We start from the raw sequence: 19,872 nt of genomic DNA on the forward strand, positions 1-19,872 counted from the left end.
AAAATGGACATCCTTCTTTGAAAATCATCTAGTTCATTTTAATTGGTTGTGAAATGGATAATAATGTTTGAAATGGAAAAAATTGTTTGTGAAATGCATGAGAATTTGTTTTTCTTTGGAAAAACACAATAATTTGCAAGTGATCCCAAACTTTTGAGTGGTAGTGTAGATCTAAAGTTGGAGGGGGGTTGTTACCACTGGGAAATACAAAGATATTCTGCTAATATGTTATGAATTGAAGATACACCATTGTTGTTGTTTTAATTCTTATTTTAATGAGCGCATTAAAGTCCTAGAAGAAGAAAGACTTAATTACCTTTTTATTGACTGCTGCAGGCCTTCAACTGATAACAGAAAAAGAAAGTGTTTCGCATACAAGCTCTATTGTCGCCTCCAGAAGCATGCCGGTCCCCATCATTCAGTTTGCAGTGTAAACATCCGTTTATATTGTTGATAAGAAATAAGAAATAATAAAAGCAAACAGAGATAACTTTCAGTTTCAATTTAAGAGGTTTCACAAAAATATGGCATTTACGTAAGTTTCTTTATCCATGATAGTGTATCATATTCTGCTTAAGAAATGTGCACACAAGCGATCTCAGTGCACCCGAGTTCGATTCCACCCTCGAACATCTCTGTGTGGGGTTTCTGTGTTCTCCTCGTGCATGGGTGGGTTTTTTCCGGGTAGTCCGTTTTCTTCCCACATTCCAAAAACATGCTAGATTAATTGGCGACTCCAAATTGTCTATAGGTATGAATGTGAGTGTGAATGGTTGTTTGTCTATATGTGCCCTGTGATTGGCTGGCCACCAGTCCAGGGTGTACCCCGCCTCTTGCTCGAAGGCAGCTGGGATAGGCTCCAGCATGCCCACGACCCAAGTGAGGATAAGCGGTAGAGAATGAATGAATTTATAATTGAATTTAATTGAAATGAATTTAATTTAATTAACATAATTTAACATAATTTAATTAAATTACATTTTAATTATTTTAAAAATATAGCCAAGCTAATATACAAAAATCATATCAAAAAGATGAAATTGGTATTTTAAACAATTAAAAAGGAAAACATAAATGGCTCTGTTAACGATTGATCATTGTTTCAACAACAAACAAACGGTGCCTTTTTAATGACTGAAGTATAAAAAGTATCGACTTTTAGAGCATGAAGCGCTGGTATCTGGCGTATCGATGTTTTAGCATTGAGCCGTACTTCTCTCATCTGGCTGAAGAAAACTGTTGCGTCTATGCTTAACTGAAGAGAGAGGAGAGAGTGCATGATATGCTGCTGGCTACTTCATGGCTGCTATTCTGGCTTAACAGCTTATTTCAGCTAAATAGTGTATGTATGAGTATCGAGTATCTGTTACGGATAATGCAAATATTTGCTGGATAAAAGTATGAAACAAGTACATTTCACCATTTTCTGTATTTGTGTTTAAAGAAAATGTTCAGTATGTGTTCACTGTTCACGCTCTGTGATTGGCCAGTCACACACAGGGACCGCCTCTCCTGAGACAGACTCCAACCAGCTGTTATAAAGGAGTATCCAGCCCATCCTGCCTGACTAATTGACAAGTTGACAAGTTTTTGCACTTGCGAGACCACACTGAGATCTTCAGACTTGAAAGCAAATAATTCCAAACTCCAAAACAGAAAATATTCATATATGCCCTCATTTTCTTTGTCTTCCCAGCGATGCTAATAGAAGGATTTACTCCAGCTGTCAGGTGTGCAGCATATGCAACATGCTCTTGTCTGGGTGATACACCTTTTTAACAAGAGGACACCGACATCTTTATTAGCAGTATAAACAACAGCTGAGTGCATATTGGCGACGTGGCTTGACATAAACCAAGTTGCTTATTGTTGACGACCGCTTCATCTCCATACTGTATTGCCGAGCGCTGAATTCACTATTAATGCAGCTATTGAATTTTCCCCGCACGAAGCGTGGCCCCGCTCTGCATTTCTATTTCGCTTTCAAATGAAGCTACTCATCGATGCGCAATGAAAGCCATTGTCACCACATGGAGCAAAGTTCAGTGGACTGAATGTACATGCTAGTCAAGCGCATGCAATGAAATATGAATAAAGAAAAGGACATATTCTACATGTGCTTTTGTCGAATGAGAAACTCACTCGGTCCATTTAAGGGCTCATAAATATCATAGGAGCTTGTTCAGGGTTTTTACTCCCTGGACCTCGCCCACTTTTGTGTCTTAATAAACCAAAGAATTCTTATTTGAAGCAGAAGCAGATTAAATTTTCATGGTGCTGCCAGTATTGCGTGTAGCTATCAATGAGGTAAGAATTTCCCAAAAATAAACTTCCCTTCCTGGGTGTCCAGTCAAGTATAAAAGCTTGGCTTGTTGAGATCCAGCGATTCGCCTCATAACACAGAATGTTTCCTGTTTCCCACAGGACTGCAATCTATCGATGATAGTGGGTTGCCATGGTTTTATAGCATTAATGTTAGTCATCACTCTCTCGTCCAGGGTTCACCAACCCGTTGATCACAAGCTACTAAACCTTGGGACTTTAACTGTCAATTGACAGTGAGTATTTTAAAAAATATATATATACACTACCGCTCAAAAGTTTGGGATCACTTGCAAATGTCTTTGTTTTCCAAAGAAAAACAAACTTTCATGCATTTCACAAACATTTTTATCCATTTAACAAACAATTAAAATGAATCAGATGATTTTCAAAGAAGGATATCCATTTTTGCATAGAGGCCTACTATCAACAACTGTCAGTCCTCTGCATCAATCTCCTGGTATGGCTGCTAATCCAAGTTTATCATTTTATAAGGCTAATAGATGATTAGAAAAGCCATCTAAAAATCTAAACTAAAATCTCTTACCATGTTGTTAACTACTCCCTTCAGAGAGCAGCACAAACTGGGTCTAACAAGGACAGAAAAATGCTGCACAACTGTGCAAGAGAGTGTGTAGTTTAAGACAAAGATGCCTCACAGCTGCACTAAATAGTAGCCATCAAACACCAGTGTCAGTATCAACAGTGAAGCAGCGACTTCAGGATGCTGGACTTCATAGCAGGACTGCCAAGAAAAAGCCATATCTCAGACTGGACAAAAACATTTCCAAGTCATCCCAAACTTTGGAGCGCTAGTGTATATGAATAATTACATCAGTGCCCTTCCCTCCCAGAGAGCGACCAACAGGCACTCATTTTGACCACAGAACATGCCCTCCAGGCATGCAGTCCTCAAGTTCTAGTCCAGTCCACAAAACCCAACCAGGGGTATGAATGCAGGCACACCAGCTCTCCTCGCCCCGCAACAAACATTACAGTATGTTAATATGTGACCTCATAATTATGGCAACCAATATAAGTCCATAGACGACCATCCATCCATTTTCTGTACCACCTATCCTCACTAGGGCACATATAGACAAACAACCATTCACACTCACATTCATACCTAAGGACAATTTGGGTTTTGCCAATTAACCTAGCATGTTTTTGGAATGTGGGAGGAAACCGAACATGCAAACTCCACACGAGATTCGAACCCAGGTCTTCCCAACGTCTTGACTGTGTGGAGTAACACAGTGGCCTAGTGGTTAGCATGTTTGACGCTAGTGAGGATAAGCAGCATAGGAAACTGGATGGATGGATTGACTGGATCAGTGAGTCAGTGACTGTAAATGTGTGCAGTATTACGTATGTTTGAAATACAGTAAATCATCATAATATTACTGAAATAAAAATGTAAAGACACGAAATGTACTAATAATTGAGAAAAAGCTGCTGAGCTAAGGAGGTGCAGTAAATGGAACATAAAGGGGTCTTGAAGATAGACAGTCCATGGTTAAGGATCTCTAGATAACGGCTACCATCTGTCAAGTTTCCATCCTTTAGATCCATTTAGTTCACAAAGTGATAGACCAACAGTACGCACAGTTTGTCCCCAGACACTTGGTCTTGTCTTGGATGCCTGTTTTGTCTCCAGGCTCCCACTTCCCTTCTCTCTTCCTGGCTTGGTAATACTTCCAAATGTCCATCAAGCTTCCTTCTCTCTCCCCAGCGGTCACATGACATTCAGTGCCCACACACACGGACCGCTAGGACCATGCTGGACCTCCATTATGTGTCACAAAGATTAGGATCTTCTAAGATGATGTCGGGGCAAAAAGCGTTTTCAGGCCGACTTAGCATATAAATGGAAAAGAGATTAAATCGCAAAACAACTTAAGAGTTCATTGCAAGTGTTTGCAGCTCATGCACAGCGGGGGAAAATTGCTTTTTTTTTTTTTTTAGACACGACAGTTACAGTGATTTCTCGCGCTCAATCAATGCTTTGGAGGGAGTTTATTGTACTTGTTGTGACTCATGACTTTTGTTCTGAGGGAGTAGCATCATGTATCCAAATACAACAGTGTCACCACCATAAAAGCCTTATTAAAAATATACATTCATTCATTCATTCATTTTCTACCGCTTCTCCTCACGAAGGTCGCAGGGAGTGCTGGAGCCTATCCCAGAGGCGGGGTACAGGTGGCCAGGTGGCCAGCCAATCACAGGGCACATATAGACAAACAACCACTCACACTCACATTCATACCTATGGACAATTTGGAGTCGCCAATTAACCTAGCATGTTTTTGGAATGTAGGAGGAAACCGGAGTAACCGGAGAAAACCCACGCATGCACGGGGAGAACATGCAAACTCCACACAGAGATGGCCGTGGGTGGAATTGAACCCTGGTCTCCTAGCTGTGAGGTCTGCGCGCTAACCACTTGACCGCCGTGCAACCCAAACGTATACATAATCACTGTTTCAGTTACAGTACAAAATATCACATGAAAACACAATAATACAACTAATGACATGCACAAATGGAGGAAAAACACAACAAATTCCCAAATGTTCAAAAATACTTTATCACCCAGTCTATTTTTCCAGTGAAAGTCACATCTGGCTGGTGGCTAGTTTCGGCTACGTTGCCAAACGCTTATGTTGGGGCACGGGTACTCCGGTTTCCTCCCACATTCCAAAAACATGCTAGGTTAATTGGCGACTCCAAATTGTCCATAGGTATGAATGTGAGTGTGAATGGTTGTTTGTCGATATGTGCCCTGTGATTGGCTGGCCACCAGTCCAGGGTATACCCCGCCTCTCGACCTAAGGCAGCTGGGATAGGCTCCACCACTCTCGTGAGGATAAGCGGTAGAAAATTAATGAATGAATTATTTTAAATTACACTAATTTGCAAAAGCTGACATATTGATATTTTGTTCCGATAGCCTGGCATAGAGTTTTCCCGGGTACTCCGGTTTCCCACCCACATTCCAAAAACATACGTTAACTTCATTGTCGACTCTAAATTATCCATACGTATGAATATGAAGTCTACTACAACTACAATTATATGATACCTGTGTGGATTGAGAAACATTGTGTTTTAGACTTTTAATCATATTCATTTTTGGGCGCTAATTGGATCTAGCTTGGAAATTGCTGCAGCTGTGCAGGGCACCGGCGAAATAAATACACTCTAAATCCAGTCTATTTGAATTCATTTGTGAATAGAGAAATTATGTTTTGGTGTTAAAATACAGCGGTATGAACATTATACACACCGAGACACATCCAGGTATCATGTCATGTATTAAGTGTCTTCTTCGACAACATTCTTACATTTATTAAACAGGTACGATTTTATTATATCCATGCATGTTCATGACTCATTTTTGACTGAGGAGTCATATTTATAGTCCGGGAAATACAGTATGTGGCCCTCCATGGGACATTATTATTAATATTACACTACCGCTCCAAAGTTTGGGATGACTTGGAAATGTTTTTGTCCAGTCTGAGATATGGCTTTTTCTTGGCAGTCCTGCTATGAAGTCCAGCATCCTGAAGTCGCCGCTTCACTGTTGATACTGACGCTGGTGTTTGATGGCTACTATTTAGTGCAGCTGTGAGGCATCTTTGTCTTAAACTACACACTCTCTTGCACAGTTGTGTAGCGTTTTTCTGTCCTTGTTAGACCCAGTTTGTGCTGCTCTCTGAAGGGAGTAGTTAACAGCATGGTAAGAGATTTTAGTTTTAGTTTAGATTTTTAGATGGGTTTTCCAATCATCTATTAGCCTTATAAAATGATGAACTTGGATTAGCAGCCATACCAGGAGATTGATGCAGAGGACTGACAGTTGTTGATAGTAGGCCTAGATGCAAAAATGGAGATCCTTCTTTGAAAATCATCTGATTCATTTTAATTGTTTTGTGAAATGGAAAAAAAATGTTTGCGAAATGGAATAAATTGTTTTTGAAATGCATGAAAATGTGTTTTTCTTTGGAAAACAAGGAAATTTGCAAGTGATTGCAAACTTTTCAGCAGTAGTGTATACTCATCATCATCATAATGCACAGTAAATTAGTATAAATGATTCCTTTTTTGCAGCCTAAATCTTTATAACTGTTCAATTTTCTGCCTGCTAACCAGTCTGCTATATTTAAAACACTCATGTTTCTGAAGCAGAGGAGCAGAGAGCCTTATTAGGCAGGCCACATACCTGCAAAATCCCCTGAATACATTTTATTAATAAGATTATAGCACGCTGGAAATGCATGTTTGATGGTTTTTCATGCTGTTTTCTGAAGAATACCTCATTCTTCCGAATATTACACCCTTGATCATGGCCGGAAATGGCTTTTTTTTTTTCATTTTTTCAGAGGGGTGAAATACATGGAGGGTGCATGGGTGGTGTGGCTAATCAGGCCAGTCAGGCAAGACAAGACAAGAGGTAGTAAGAGAAAGGAAGTGTGCTCTAGCTGATTCTGCTTTGCATTTAGGGTGTTTTGTGTCCCTAGAGGCCTGTGTTTAAATTCCCCATGGACACCACCAGGATGTAACCGTCATGATTATGGTGGATTTGAGTGTGTTTACAAAGGTTGCCCTTGCTTTTATGTTGTGTTAATTTCACAGCAGTTGGAGAGGGGGGGCAAGAGTCAGACGAGTGGAAGACTGCATCATAACATTGTAATGTCCCCGCTTGGTGCCGATCTTCACATTGTGCATGAAATGCCAAGTGAGACGTCTAAGGAAGCTGCCACCTTTACATGACATTTGGCGCCAACCTTTCAGGAAGTCCTCCCCCGCATGAAGGAAGATGGGGAGGTAGTAGCAAGCAGGTCAGTGTGTGTGTGTGTGTGTGTGTGTGTGTGTGTGTGTGTGTGCAGATGTTCCAAATGATCCTTTGCTCTGTCTGCTTGTGTGTGTGTAAGAGTGCGGCAGTCACCAAAGGCTATGCCAGAGACACGGTTGCTATGACAACACATTCTCCAGTTTTGATAACAGCCATGAAAGTCATGTTAAGAGATTGAATGTTTCTGAAAGGGCAAACACGTGCCCTCGATGTTGTGTGGGTTGTTCACATAATACATGTGTGTGTCTGTGTGTGTCTATTAAGACACAATAATGTTTACAAAAGTGGTAAAGACGGAAGTATTTGTGTCATTATGGTAACAAGCCACTTCCTGGTTCATGTACGACAGGGGTCACAAACTCTGCTGAAATGGGAGCTGCTGAAGGTAGTCTGGGTGAAATGTATAATGCAGTGCTTTTCTACCTTAAAGGTACATTGACACGGATGCCATATTTACCTGCTGACGACGAAGCAACTGGGCTTTCAGTATCTTTGCCAAGGATACTTCCAATGAAAGAAAAGGTACACAAACTGTGGTGAGACCAGCCATGTTGTTTGGTCTGGAGACAGTGACATTGAGGAAAAGAAGCAGAAAGCAGAGATGAAGATGCTGAGGTTCTCATTGGGAGTGACCAGGATAGATAGGATCAGGAACGAGTACATCAGAGGGACATTACATGTTCGAAGCCTTGTACATAAAGTGTGTAAAACCAGACTGAGATGGTTGGGACATGTCCAGAGAAGGATGCTGTGTTTAGAGCTGCCTTTAAATTGCAAATTTTTTTTCATGAAAATTCCATTGTTTTTTCAGATGTTTCCTTTTTTTTTCTTCTTCACTGATATTTTTTTTGTTTATATGGGCCCTGTGATTGGCTGGCCACCAGTCCAGGGTGTACCCCGCCTCACGCCCAAAGACAGCTGGGATAAGCTTCAGCACCCCCGCGACCATGAGGATAAGCGGTAGAAAATGAATGAATGAATGTATCTTTTTAAAATGTCGGCTTTTATACGTATGTGTTGGATCCCCAATCTGATTGGGAAGTAGAAACTGGACTTAGAGCTGCCGTGTAGGAGGCGTAGAGGAGGTATATGGATGTGTGGATATGGATGGAGGACATGAGGGTAGTTTGTGTGAGAGCGACAGATGCGGAAGACAGGGTTGGATGGAGGAGGTTGATTTACTGTGGCGACCCCTGAAGGGAAAAGCCCAAAAAGAAAGAAGACCGCCACATGACTATACCTTCATCCTTGAAAAAAAATCTGTATTATTATGAGTATAGCCTCATGTACCCATCGAATCATTCATTTTCCTCCGCTTATGTCGGTCTTCATGGGGGGCAGCATTCTCAGTCAGCTCCCCCAGGGGGACACCAAGGCCTTCCCAGGCCAGATGTGAGACATAACTCCTCCACCGAATACTAATAAATCAATAAATACTGTAGAGACACCAATTCATGGCTGTATGAGTGTGTTTAATGTCCAGTCTGTGTCACCTGTCTGTGGTCAAGTGGAGAGCGCCACCCTGAAGTCGGATCAATGGCATCAGTGCAGCTCCTGACTAAGTACAGGCTTTGATTAAAGCAGAGTCGATTTACATTAGCATCTCACTGTGCCTTTTGTGTTGCTCATCACTCTGGATTGATTACAAGTTTGCTGAAATGAAAGTAGGAGGAAGAAATAAGTGCTCTTTGCTCCTCTCCGGTTTTACATCTTTATACTCACTCCAGGAGGAGCCACAAAAAAAACAAAAAAAACACTGAAATGAGAAGTCAGCAGCGATGCACACTCTTTGAAATTGCCTGCAAAGGAAAGCAAGTGACAAGGAAGTCTCGGCTTAGTCTCTCCTCAGGTGTGTCACCTGTGTGATAGAGGGGAATTGTGGATGGATATGCACGTGCATGTTTCAATTTGACATGCTAATTGGGTAGCCTTGAAGATGTCTGCCCGCACTTTAAACCTCAGCGAAGGTCCTAGACTCTCTCTCACTACCCTTTCCATCTTGTAATGAATAAAAATACTGCAAATGTCCTACAAATTTACACACATGCAGGCGTGTACAGGCGCAAAGTGAGTGTATGTTTGTATTTTAAGAGCCAGAATTGAAAACAGCCTAATGGAAGACCTTAGAAGTGCACCGTCGCATAAATCAACACACACACACACACACACAAAGAACAGAGACCTTCGACAGCTTTTATGCTAATGTTCTTTTCAAATGTTACCCTTGAAAAGTCTCTTGGATTTTATGTTTTTAAAATAAAATTGTTCTCTGAAGGGCAAGTTCATTCACTGGAAAAAAATATGTTTGAAACAATTAATATGAGCCATCAATCTTTTTTCACTTTTCAGTGGTCGGGTCGGAACGGCTTCACACTCCTCAGCGACTGTGTGATCCCGGGCCAGTTGCGAGACATAGTCTCTCCAACAAACTTAACGTGAGACCTACATGATTATTTGCTCCCACAATCCAAAACCAGATATAAAGGGGACCTTTTTATGCTCAGAATCTGCACCAAATCAGCGGTATATTTTTTTTAAATTTCAAAACAGTCCGTTTTACTGCATTAAACCCACTGCCCGACTCCAGGCACGCCCACTCCACTGTGGTTGGTCACACTCCTGAGTGCTTATAAGGACTTACGATTTGTGGCACGAATTGCAAACCCAACTTTATAGGAGTTGATAATAAAAGGCAATGTATCTTTTTCACCCTCGGCCATCTGTGTGGAGTTTGCATGTTCTCTCCGGGTTTTCTTTTGTCTGTATGGGCCCTGTGAGTGGCCTTTTGCCCAAAGACAGCTGGGATAGGCTCCAGCACCCCCTGCGACCATGACGATAAGCGGTAGAAAATCAATGAATGAATGTATCTTTTTAAAATTTCGGCTTTTATATGTGTTGGATCCCCAATCTGATCGGGAAGTAGAAACTGGACAGTCCAGTTTCCCAAATGAGAAACAAAAGACGTCTCTCAATGGTAAGTGGTTTTATCATTTCAGCGTTTTCTACAGCATCAGTCACGTCTAATGTGTTTTGCGGGACTACCAAAAACTGCCACTAATTGTGGTAGGGAAAAGGCTATTAGCAACCGCGCTCTCTGTATACACGATAATGCTACGCAGACAAACACTTTTGCTCCACGACTTACACAAAATAAGCGCAGTGAGGACACTGAAACTGTTACTTATGCTTGTCTTTTTGACTCCACACGACCAAATAACGTGAGAAAGCTATTGGTCTTCAGCAAGTTTGTCTAGTCCAGCTGCATAATGGCCCATGTTCACAAAACAATCCATTGTGAAATGTCGTTGACAGATTAAAATGTGTTTATTTTTCTGGTAGGGAATCAGGAACTTCCTGTACAAGCCATTGCTAGCAACGTAAACAGCGGAGGAGAACTTGGAGAAGGGCTTATCTGGCTTACAGCCACGCCCATATAAGGGTGTTGGCTCCTATGTGACATCACAAAGGGTCAGTTTTAACACGCCTTTTTGAAACAGAGCGTTTTGAGCCATCCCAGATTTCTATTAGGGCTCACTTCCAAATACGCAAACCTCATTATCTGAAACTTTGGCATCTTTTAACACGAGAATACAATATTCTAACTACATTTATAGGTCAGAAAAGTGGAAAAAAGTATAATATGTCCCCTTTAAGGACTTACTGCAAAGATGCTAGCCAAAGATCCCCTATGTGATTTTCAGCGCCTACTGCAAAAACTCTCAATTCTCTATATGGCAGGGGTGTTGAGCTGTTTCTCAGGACCCTTATCCTGGAGGGGTTCTTCAGTGGTCTTCACTGAATGAAGCCTCTTTTCTTTTCAAGAGCTGAATGCATCATCCATCTGCAATCTGTCCTACTTTTAACATCCTATCTTGATATAAATATAATGACATTGCATACAGCACTCCTGTAATGTGAGTGCACTCCAATAAAACAGCAAACGGTCGGTTTGTTATTGGCTGCTTCTACCTACAGAGGTAAGCATAAAAGCACATCCCCTGTAGTGATGCCCCTGGAGAACATGATTAATGGTACCATCCTGCCTGTAAAATATAAATAGCATAGCCCCTCATAGAGCTGGATTATGATTATAGTGATGTGTTGGATCAAAGTTGCGATGAGGGATCTGCCTGCCAACGCTTGAAGGGATATCTGGAAACACAACTGGTTTTATTCAGTCCCCCCTCCAAAAAAATAGATTAAATCAAAAAATGTCTTGTTTTTGTCCAACCTAATTATTGTCAAACGACTGATAACAAATCGGCCAGACATTCCCATTTGTCCTTGTCAAGTGAAAATCTGCATTTAGCTTCAAAATAGATGAGGCAAGACAAGATATTTGAGAATAATGAGCGGTACAATTCAATATGCAATATCAATGTCTGACTATTCATGCTAAAATGTTAGTTAATATAGAAAAAAACACATGCAAGAGTTGGGGTGATCTCCGCCTCAGAGACAATGAAGGGCAGACTCACATGCCTAGACATCCAAGGCTATCCCGTGATAAGCGGCGTAGAAAATGAATGTAGGCAACCTCCTGATGTGTTTATATACACTACCGCTCAAAAGTTTGGGATGATTTTCAAAGACGGATCTCCAGTTTTGCATAGAGGCCTACTATCAACAACTGTCAGTCCTCTGCATCAATCTCCTGGTATGGCTGCTAATCCAAGTTCATCATTTTATAAGGCTAATAGATGATTAGAAAAGCCATCTAAAAATCTAAACTAAAACTAAAATCTCTTACCATGCTGTTAACTACTCCCTTCAGAGAGCAGCACAAACTGGGTCTAACAAGGACAGAAAAACGATGCACAACTGTGCAAGAGAGTGTAGACTATTAAAAAAACCCACTGACATTTGCTTAACCTGACTGAAAGTTGTATAAAGCATCATTTGTTAGTTTTTTTTTACCTTTTAGCTCCTGTTAGCTATTAAGGTCATGGACATTGATCTGGCAAACTATAAAGTTTTAAGCTTTGGCAGAGGTCTGTGCTCTCTTGAGTGTTCTTATATGTCGTTACCTCTGAGGTGGACGGATGGATGATTTCATTTCAAGCGCTGACATTTAGGGAAAATGTGTTATTAAATCACAATGGGGTTGCTATTTCTATAAATATCAGCAGTTTAAATCCGACAAAAGGACACAAATCCAGGAACATTTCCTGTTGTTGGCTCCTTCTGTGTGTTTCATTTGTCTACTGCTGACTTTTTTTCCTGAAAGGTTTTCTTTAGCTTTGCACGCCGCCTCTAATGTACTTCTATAGCCGGCGTGCCATCTAATTAAGTGTCAGGACTTTGCCAGGGAGCAATGATGGATAATGCGGAAAGGCTGCGTTAATAAAAGTCAGCCAAGCAGAGTAAAGTGTAGATTTGGGAATAGGTTACGTTCGAGCTAAGGGGGTATTACTGCATGGAGGTGAAGCCGAATTCAAGTTGGTTTTTTTTTTTTCCCCTGGTTGGGAGCAGCGTGCAGTCACTGTCATGCTGCACAGTCATCTGTGATTTACAGTGTAATTGCTGAATAATTTGCCAGCTGCTACGTGTTTTAATTGGATAAATTATGCTTTCAAGTCAGGAAATGAGATTTGAATACATTTTCTGCAGTCATCAAGATACTTTTACTTGTGCTTCAAAACAATCCGTGGTAATAATTCCCCAAGAATAATGCATCTGGTCGCATGGTGGACCAGTGGTTAGTATGCTGGCCACGCAGTCAGGGGTACAAATCTGTGTTGGGTATACATGTAATTCCAAAAACATGCATGTTAGGTTAATTGGTAAATGGCCCATAGGTGAATCGTTATTGTATGTATCCAGGGTGTACTGGCCAAAGTCAGCTGGGATAGGCTCCAGCATACCCATGCAAACCTGGTTAGGATAAGCGGCATAAAAAAATGAAGAATCTGATAATAAATATGAACAATATAGTGCAGCTTTCCTGCAAGGAGCAGGCCCAACGGCCACTGATAACAACAAGGTGATAAATTTCTCCATGGCACTAACACAATGCCTAAACAGCTGCATGAACGCACCGTGAGACTGTATCTTTATCTACAGAGTTGTTTGCAAAACAAGGCAGTAAAGACTGAAGGACAAATCCAATTGATGATACACCGAGTGATAAAACACCCCGAGCTGCATGAGCCGGATACAAAGTTTACAGCCACAAACAGGAAACGAGTCAACGCAATCTGACAGGTTTTTTGGAGTGAAGCAGAGAGGAAAGGATGCTCTTCCACAGATATGTGTGTGTGTGTGTATTGGCTTTGAGCGGGATGCAGCTGAATTTGATAAGAGCCCAATCCAAAATCCCAGAAGCTGTCATTTAACATGCCCTTTAGCGGCGTGAATCGGTGTGTCTGATGTCACCCTACATGGAATCTTTTCTTCACACATTTCCTGTCCTCCAGTCTCCTCTGCGCCCTGGCCACCATGTCTGTCTCCCTGTCAGGTCCATCTGCTGCCTTCAGTCCAACAGATGGGGGTATTTTGCCCACAGCAGCACACTGATACCATGACAACACTGAAACTACGGATACCTCTCACTAAGCATGTTTTTTTTCCAATACAGCAAACTTTGATTAAAGGCCAGCCAGGGGAAAAAGGGTTAAATGTAAGTGCTCTTGTTTCTTTAATAAATGCTCTAATTCATTTAATTACTGAAATAACCACAATGTACTTACAAATAAATGTGATGATTTACAAAAAAAAAATGTTTGCAACTGCTGACATGTTAGTAAAAAATATATACTGTGTATATACACTACCGCTCAAAAGTTTGGGATCATTTGGAAATGTTTTTGGCCAGTCTGAAATACGGCTTTTTCTTGACAGTCTTTTGACAGTGACAGCGTTTTTCTGTCCTTGTTAGACCCAGTTTGTGCTGCTCTCTGAAGGGAGTAGTTAACAGCATGGTAAGAGATTTTTAGATGGGTTTTCTAATCATCTATTAGCCTTATAAAATGATGAACTTGGATTAGCAGCCATACCAGGAGATTGATGCAGAGGACTGACAGTTGTTGATAGTAGGCCTCTATGCAAAAATGTTGATCCTTCTTTGAAAATCATCTGAATCATTTTAATTGTTTGTGAAATAGAAAAAAATTGTTTGTGAAATGCATGAAAATTAGTTTTTCTTTGGAAAACAAAGAAATTTGCAAGTGATCCCAAACTTTTGAGCAGTAGTGTATGTATACACATAAGGAGGTTGCCTACAGCTGTTAATGCTAATGTTTTTAAAGCAAGCACTATTTCAAGACCCCGGCAATCATTTACTTTTGTGGACCAGAGACCCAATGACTAGCCTATAGGAGAAATGTTTTTATTTAATGTTTGTTTTTATTATTGATGTTTGCCTTTTTCAAGCTGTTTCTATCAGATTTGCAAAATGAGGATCGTACATCATACAAAGATCATGTAGCCTTCACATTGAGAGACAAAGATCCGGAAGTGCCAACCACGTCTTATTGCCGCATCGGTATTGAAAGGCAAGATGGATGGGACAAGTCATGCTGCAATGATTCAGCATTAAAAGTCATGTCATTGCTCCTCGGGGTAATGAATAGTGAAATCCATTTCCAAGATAGAGCTATAAATGTCTCTTTCCCTTTCGAGCTGCAGAGCCTCCTTCCGATATTTCATCACTCATCTGCCGGTATGAACCATGCTCTCTGAAGGGGCATCATCTCCTACATGCTCATGTGTGCACTTTGTATTGGTCAGTTCAAATTAATATGGACATGGGTGGCATTTTTTTATGGCTTGGGACGAGGCTCACATCCCTCACTTAATATCTTCACCGGTGACATTGACACAGCATATTGCAATACATGATGTACATAGGAAGATAGAATACATTAAAGACTTACTAATACTGCAATCCCCCAATAAGGAGTAGCTATTTATATTTTATACACACGGGCGATTTCATTGTGAAGACTAGCCCGGAGGCTTTTAGCATTTCCACCAAAATACATGTCATCCTACAGCACTATTTGCTTTTAAGAGCTATTAGCCTGCAAGATTCTCTGGTGAAATTGAGAGAGTGTGACCTCTGTACTTTGCAGGCATCTTTACAGCTTTTGATAAAGCTTAGGCTCGCTCAACACATAGGTCATCATCCCTTATCAAGATCGATGTGCGTGTGGATGTATTGAAAAAAAATACTCATTTTTGTTTGGACATGGCTTTATGGATGGTAATTGGCAACTCCAAATTGTGAGTGGGTATGGTTGTTTGTCTATATGTGCCCTGTGATTGGCTGGCCACCAGGCCAGCGTGTACCCGACCTATCGCCCGAAGACAGCTGGGATAGGCTCCAGCACTCCCGCGACCCTCTGAGGATAAGCGGTAGAAAATGAATGAATGAATGAACATTGAATCCTATATTGTGGAAATTCATTATCGTAGTCAGGTCTGGAATGAATTAAACAGTGTAAACAACTACCGCTGTACACTACCGCTCAAAAGTCACTTGGAAATGTTTTTGTCCAGTCTGAGATATGGCTTTTTCTTGGCAGTCCTGCTATGAAGTCCAGCATCCTGAAGTCGCCACTTCACTGTTGATACTGACACTGGTGTTTGATGGCTACTATTTAGTGCAGCTGTGAGGCATCTTTGTCTTAAACTACACACTCTCTTGCACAGTTGTGCAGTGTTTTTCTCTCCTTGTTAGACCCAGTTTGTGCTGCTCTCTGAAAGGAGTAGTTAACAGCATGGTAAGAGATTTTAGTTTTAGTTTAGATTTTTAGATGGCTTTTCTAATCATCTATTAGCCTTATAAAATGATGAACTTGGATCCCAAACTTTTGAGTGGTAGTGTATGTATACAGTCTTTCCGCCTGACGTATATGCAATACATAACCTGTCCGAATGTCTGCTTCAAGTCAGTCAAGAATTAATCTCTTTTCCCCTCATTTATGGAAATTGTTGCATCGGTAATATGGAATTATCACGTGACATCTGGCCAGCCGCTGTTCAGATGCCTGAACCATATGTGCAGTATGACCAGAGCACGGATAAAACGGCAGGATTTTACAGTATTAAAGTCTTTTTTATCTCAGCTCTGCTAGGAGATTACGCCTTGCAGAAGAAAGCCGCCATCTGTCTGCTGGTCTAGAAAATAGAAGACATTTCTCTACCTTTTTATGGAGCCAGGGATCTATGTTGCAGAACAAGTGCAGATCAAACAGCAAAAACAGGCTTCACGGGTCAGTCGGTGCAGCGTGGTTAGAAATAGCTACTCGGTGCTTTTATGTGCTGTGAAAATTCACACCTACTATTCGGATCTATTGCTTCAACTGCTGTCAGAGTGCACTCACACTAGGCAAACCGTTCCGTGCTTAAAGTCACATTTGCTTGACTGATACGAGTGCTCTGATCCTGATACTTTGGTGCAGAGTCATACAATCAGTGGGATAACTCCTCCCACCGATTGTGAATGATAACTGCAACCTGGTGGGCATGCCCACCCCTCAAAAACCTTCTCAATGGCTCCACCTGGGAGTGGAAAAATATGAGTGAGATATTGACACAAAATGTCATGAAAATCAACAGTGAACCAATGATGCAAAAACACTTACCGCTGACATTTTTGGAAGATTTGAGCCATTTCCAAGAGTCATAACTCGAACAAACATTCCGGAGTTATTGTTTGTTTTAGCAAGCTTTAGCATTATGCCTATCATATTGATATTGAACACTTCAAGCCATTAATTGCAGGAAGAGATTCCTGTGGTATCACAATGTACCGAGGCAGATCGTTAGCCCGCGATCTGTTAGCATGCAAATTATTAGCATTATTAGCATTTTGGGGGAATTCTCCTAAAATTAAAACTGGCATCAGGACTTTACGTAAATAGTACTTATTTTGGCACTAGCTTTAGCAATTTGCAAATCCCGTTGCGATTTAGCACTTTTACAGCCACCAATTACAGGAAGAAATTACGCAAGCTTGAGCATTAAGCGTATTGTATTGATATTAAGCACTTTAAACCATCAATTGGTTTACCTTGGCACTTTACCTATCTTGGCACTAGCTTAATTTAAACTGTTAATGTGTTTTAGTTGATAAAACTTGCTTAATTTTAACAGCTAAAGCACAGCAACAGCTAAAATTAAGCTAGGTTAATTTTAGGAGAATCCTCCAAAAATGCTAACAATGCTAAAACTTAGCACAGTAACAGCTAACATGCTAACAATCCACCTAGGTACATTGCTAGCTACATTACTAGCTTCAGCATTTTGCAAATCAAGTTCCCATTTGGCACTTTTACAACCATTAATTGCAGGAAGAGATGTTCCCATGCTAGGTAGATTGTTACCATGTTAGCTGTTAACATATTAAGTATTAACATTGTTAGCATTTTTGGGGGATTCTTCCAAAATTAAAAAGGTGTCGGGACCTCACCTATGTTGTATCTATCTAAGCTATTCTTTCCAAAGTATTTCATTGAAACTTAACATACAACCTGGCATCGTGGCTTGAGCCAACCTTTTGATGGTTTAGGTAGCTTTTTTTTTATCAGTTTGGTGATTTGATGCGGTCTGCTGTTTACAAAGTGCTCCTGAAAAAAAAGGGACACGACACACACACTTTTACAGATACAATAATTCCAGGTGGACTGTTAGAATTATATGTGTAAAATATATAGTCTGGCATAGCATTTTGAATATAACTTTGCGTTTTCGCACTTTTACAACCATCTATTGTAGCAGGAATTGTTACCATAATATAACAATATGTCCATGCAGATTGCTGGTATGCTAGCTGTTAGCATTGTTTGCATTTACAATTAATTCATTCATTAATTTTCTACTGCTTTTCCTCATCAGGGGCGCCGGGGGAGCTGGAGCCTATCCCTTTGGACGAGAGGTGGGGTACACCCTGGACTAGGTGCCAGCCAATCACAGGGCACATATAGGCAAACAACCATTCACACTCACATTCATAACTATGGCCAATTTGGAGTCGCAAATTGTTTTTGGAATGTGGGAGGAAACCAGAGTACCAGGAGAAAACCCACGCATGCACGGGGAGAACATGAAAACTCCACACATAGATGGCCGAGGGTGGAATTGAACCCTGGTCTTCTCGCTGTGAGGTCTGCGTGCTAACCACTCATCCAGCGTGCAGCCCTGCATTTACAATGTAATCAAAAATGTTAATTTATTTTGCGCCTCAATTGTGACTTTTTGCCATCCACAAACCCCCCCCTAAATTATTTATTTTCATTTCATGGAATATCCAAGTTTCTTTTTCAAACTTGTCCCTTTCAGAAGTTATACTGCAATGAAAATAATTGCTGGAATCTAAGAGGGATGTACTAATTTTTGTGAGACTGCATGTGTGTAAACTAGGTCTGTCTGGTGGGTGAGTAAATAAGTGCTTTTGTGTAATGGAATACTCCTTGGATCTTAAACTCAAATAATGTTCCTGCCCTCTCCTGTCCTCTTTCAGTAGGAGCTCCAGAGTCATGATGCTCGCCGCTTAGAAACATGCAAATGAGACCGCACTGCCTCGTATAATCTGATAAACATCCTCTACTGAATACCAAGTGCCTCGGTGCAATTTCTGCAGGAAATGATTGTGCTGATGAGCAGCAGATAGCACGTCACTGATGGAGGCACCAAAAGCCCGTCAAGTATCTGCAGTCACGTTCTAATTCCTTTAGAAAAAGATCCACATTGTGGCTGTCCTCCAGCCCCTTGTTGTGGAATGGCATCAAACTATTTTCTGCATCTAATTAGCCAAATGTGCCGACCCAGATATGATAGACTGGATTTGAGGGTAGGGGATGATGCGCTTGCAGCGGGCTTGCAGCTGTCTCCGAGGGCTATGTTATCTGTGAAAGCAAAAAAAAATAAAAAATCCCAGTACAGGCGACCCACAATCAGCTCTCTTCTCTCTCTTATGGATTATAAAACCAACGTGAGCTTAAATCCATGCCTCCTTGGAAGGCTGTAAAATTAGATTATCAGATCATCACTTGATATAGTAGATGGAGGAAGTTGCTTTTAATCTATGAGCTGCATCTTTGCATGTTTGCCAATAGATTATTCATCTTCTGGATTTTTTTTTTTTAGCGAGAAAGTGAAGCGGTAGAACATTTCATTCGGATCACATTCTGACATTTGGCTGCCATTCTGTCCAACGTGGGCGCCACTTTGGCACGACAGCTCGGCAACGGTGAAGATTTGGACCGAATGAGACATTGAGGCCGACAGGTTGACTGTGTCAGCACTACAGAACACTGCAGCTCAGTCTCAGAAGCCCGAAGCTAGAAATAATTCAGCTGTCTGAATGCTTTCCAATGCTTCCGCCATTAATCATTGGGTGGCGTCTCCAAACCCCTTCACTTTAAAATACCAACTGTATGATGGCATTGTTCTATTTGTGGGAGCCGACTGTTGGAAGCCACATACATACAGTATATACAGTAATCCTTTGCCACAGTGCGCTTTGAATTTTGCAGTTTACTAATGGAGTAAACTGTATATACACACTCTTTTGCACAGTTGTGCAGCGTTTTTCTGTCCTTGTTAGACCCAGTTTGTGCTTCTCTCTGAAGGGAGTAGTTAACAGCATGGTAAGAGGTTTTAGTTTTAGTTTAGATTCTTAGATGGCTTTTCTAATCATCTATTAGCCTTATAAAATGATGAACTTGGATTAGCAGCCATAC

General features: G+C 41.0%; 1 long non-coding RNA gene across 1 annotated transcript in view; it reads left to right on the forward strand.

The window, feature by feature from the left end:
• Positions 1–18,120, forward strand: part of LOC131134539 (uncharacterized) — a 45,709-nt gene extending 27,589 nt beyond the window's left edge. The window contains exon 4 of the long non-coding RNA XR_013627910.1: positions 18,026–18,120. This is a non-coding gene — a long non-coding RNA (uncharacterized LOC131134539). The remainder of the gene's footprint in view (positions 1–18,025) is intronic.
• The last annotated feature ends 1,752 nt before the right edge of the window (positions 18,121–19,872 follow it).

This window comes from Doryrhamphus excisus, linkage group LG8 (assembly GCF_037039965.1).
Source record: "Doryrhamphus excisus strain RoL-2023G ecotype Guam linkage group LG8, RoL_Dexc_Guam_v1.1, whole genome shotgun sequence".
Lineage (NCBI taxonomy): Eukaryota > Metazoa > Chordata > Actinopteri > Syngnathiformes > Syngnathidae > Doryrhamphus > Doryrhamphus excisus.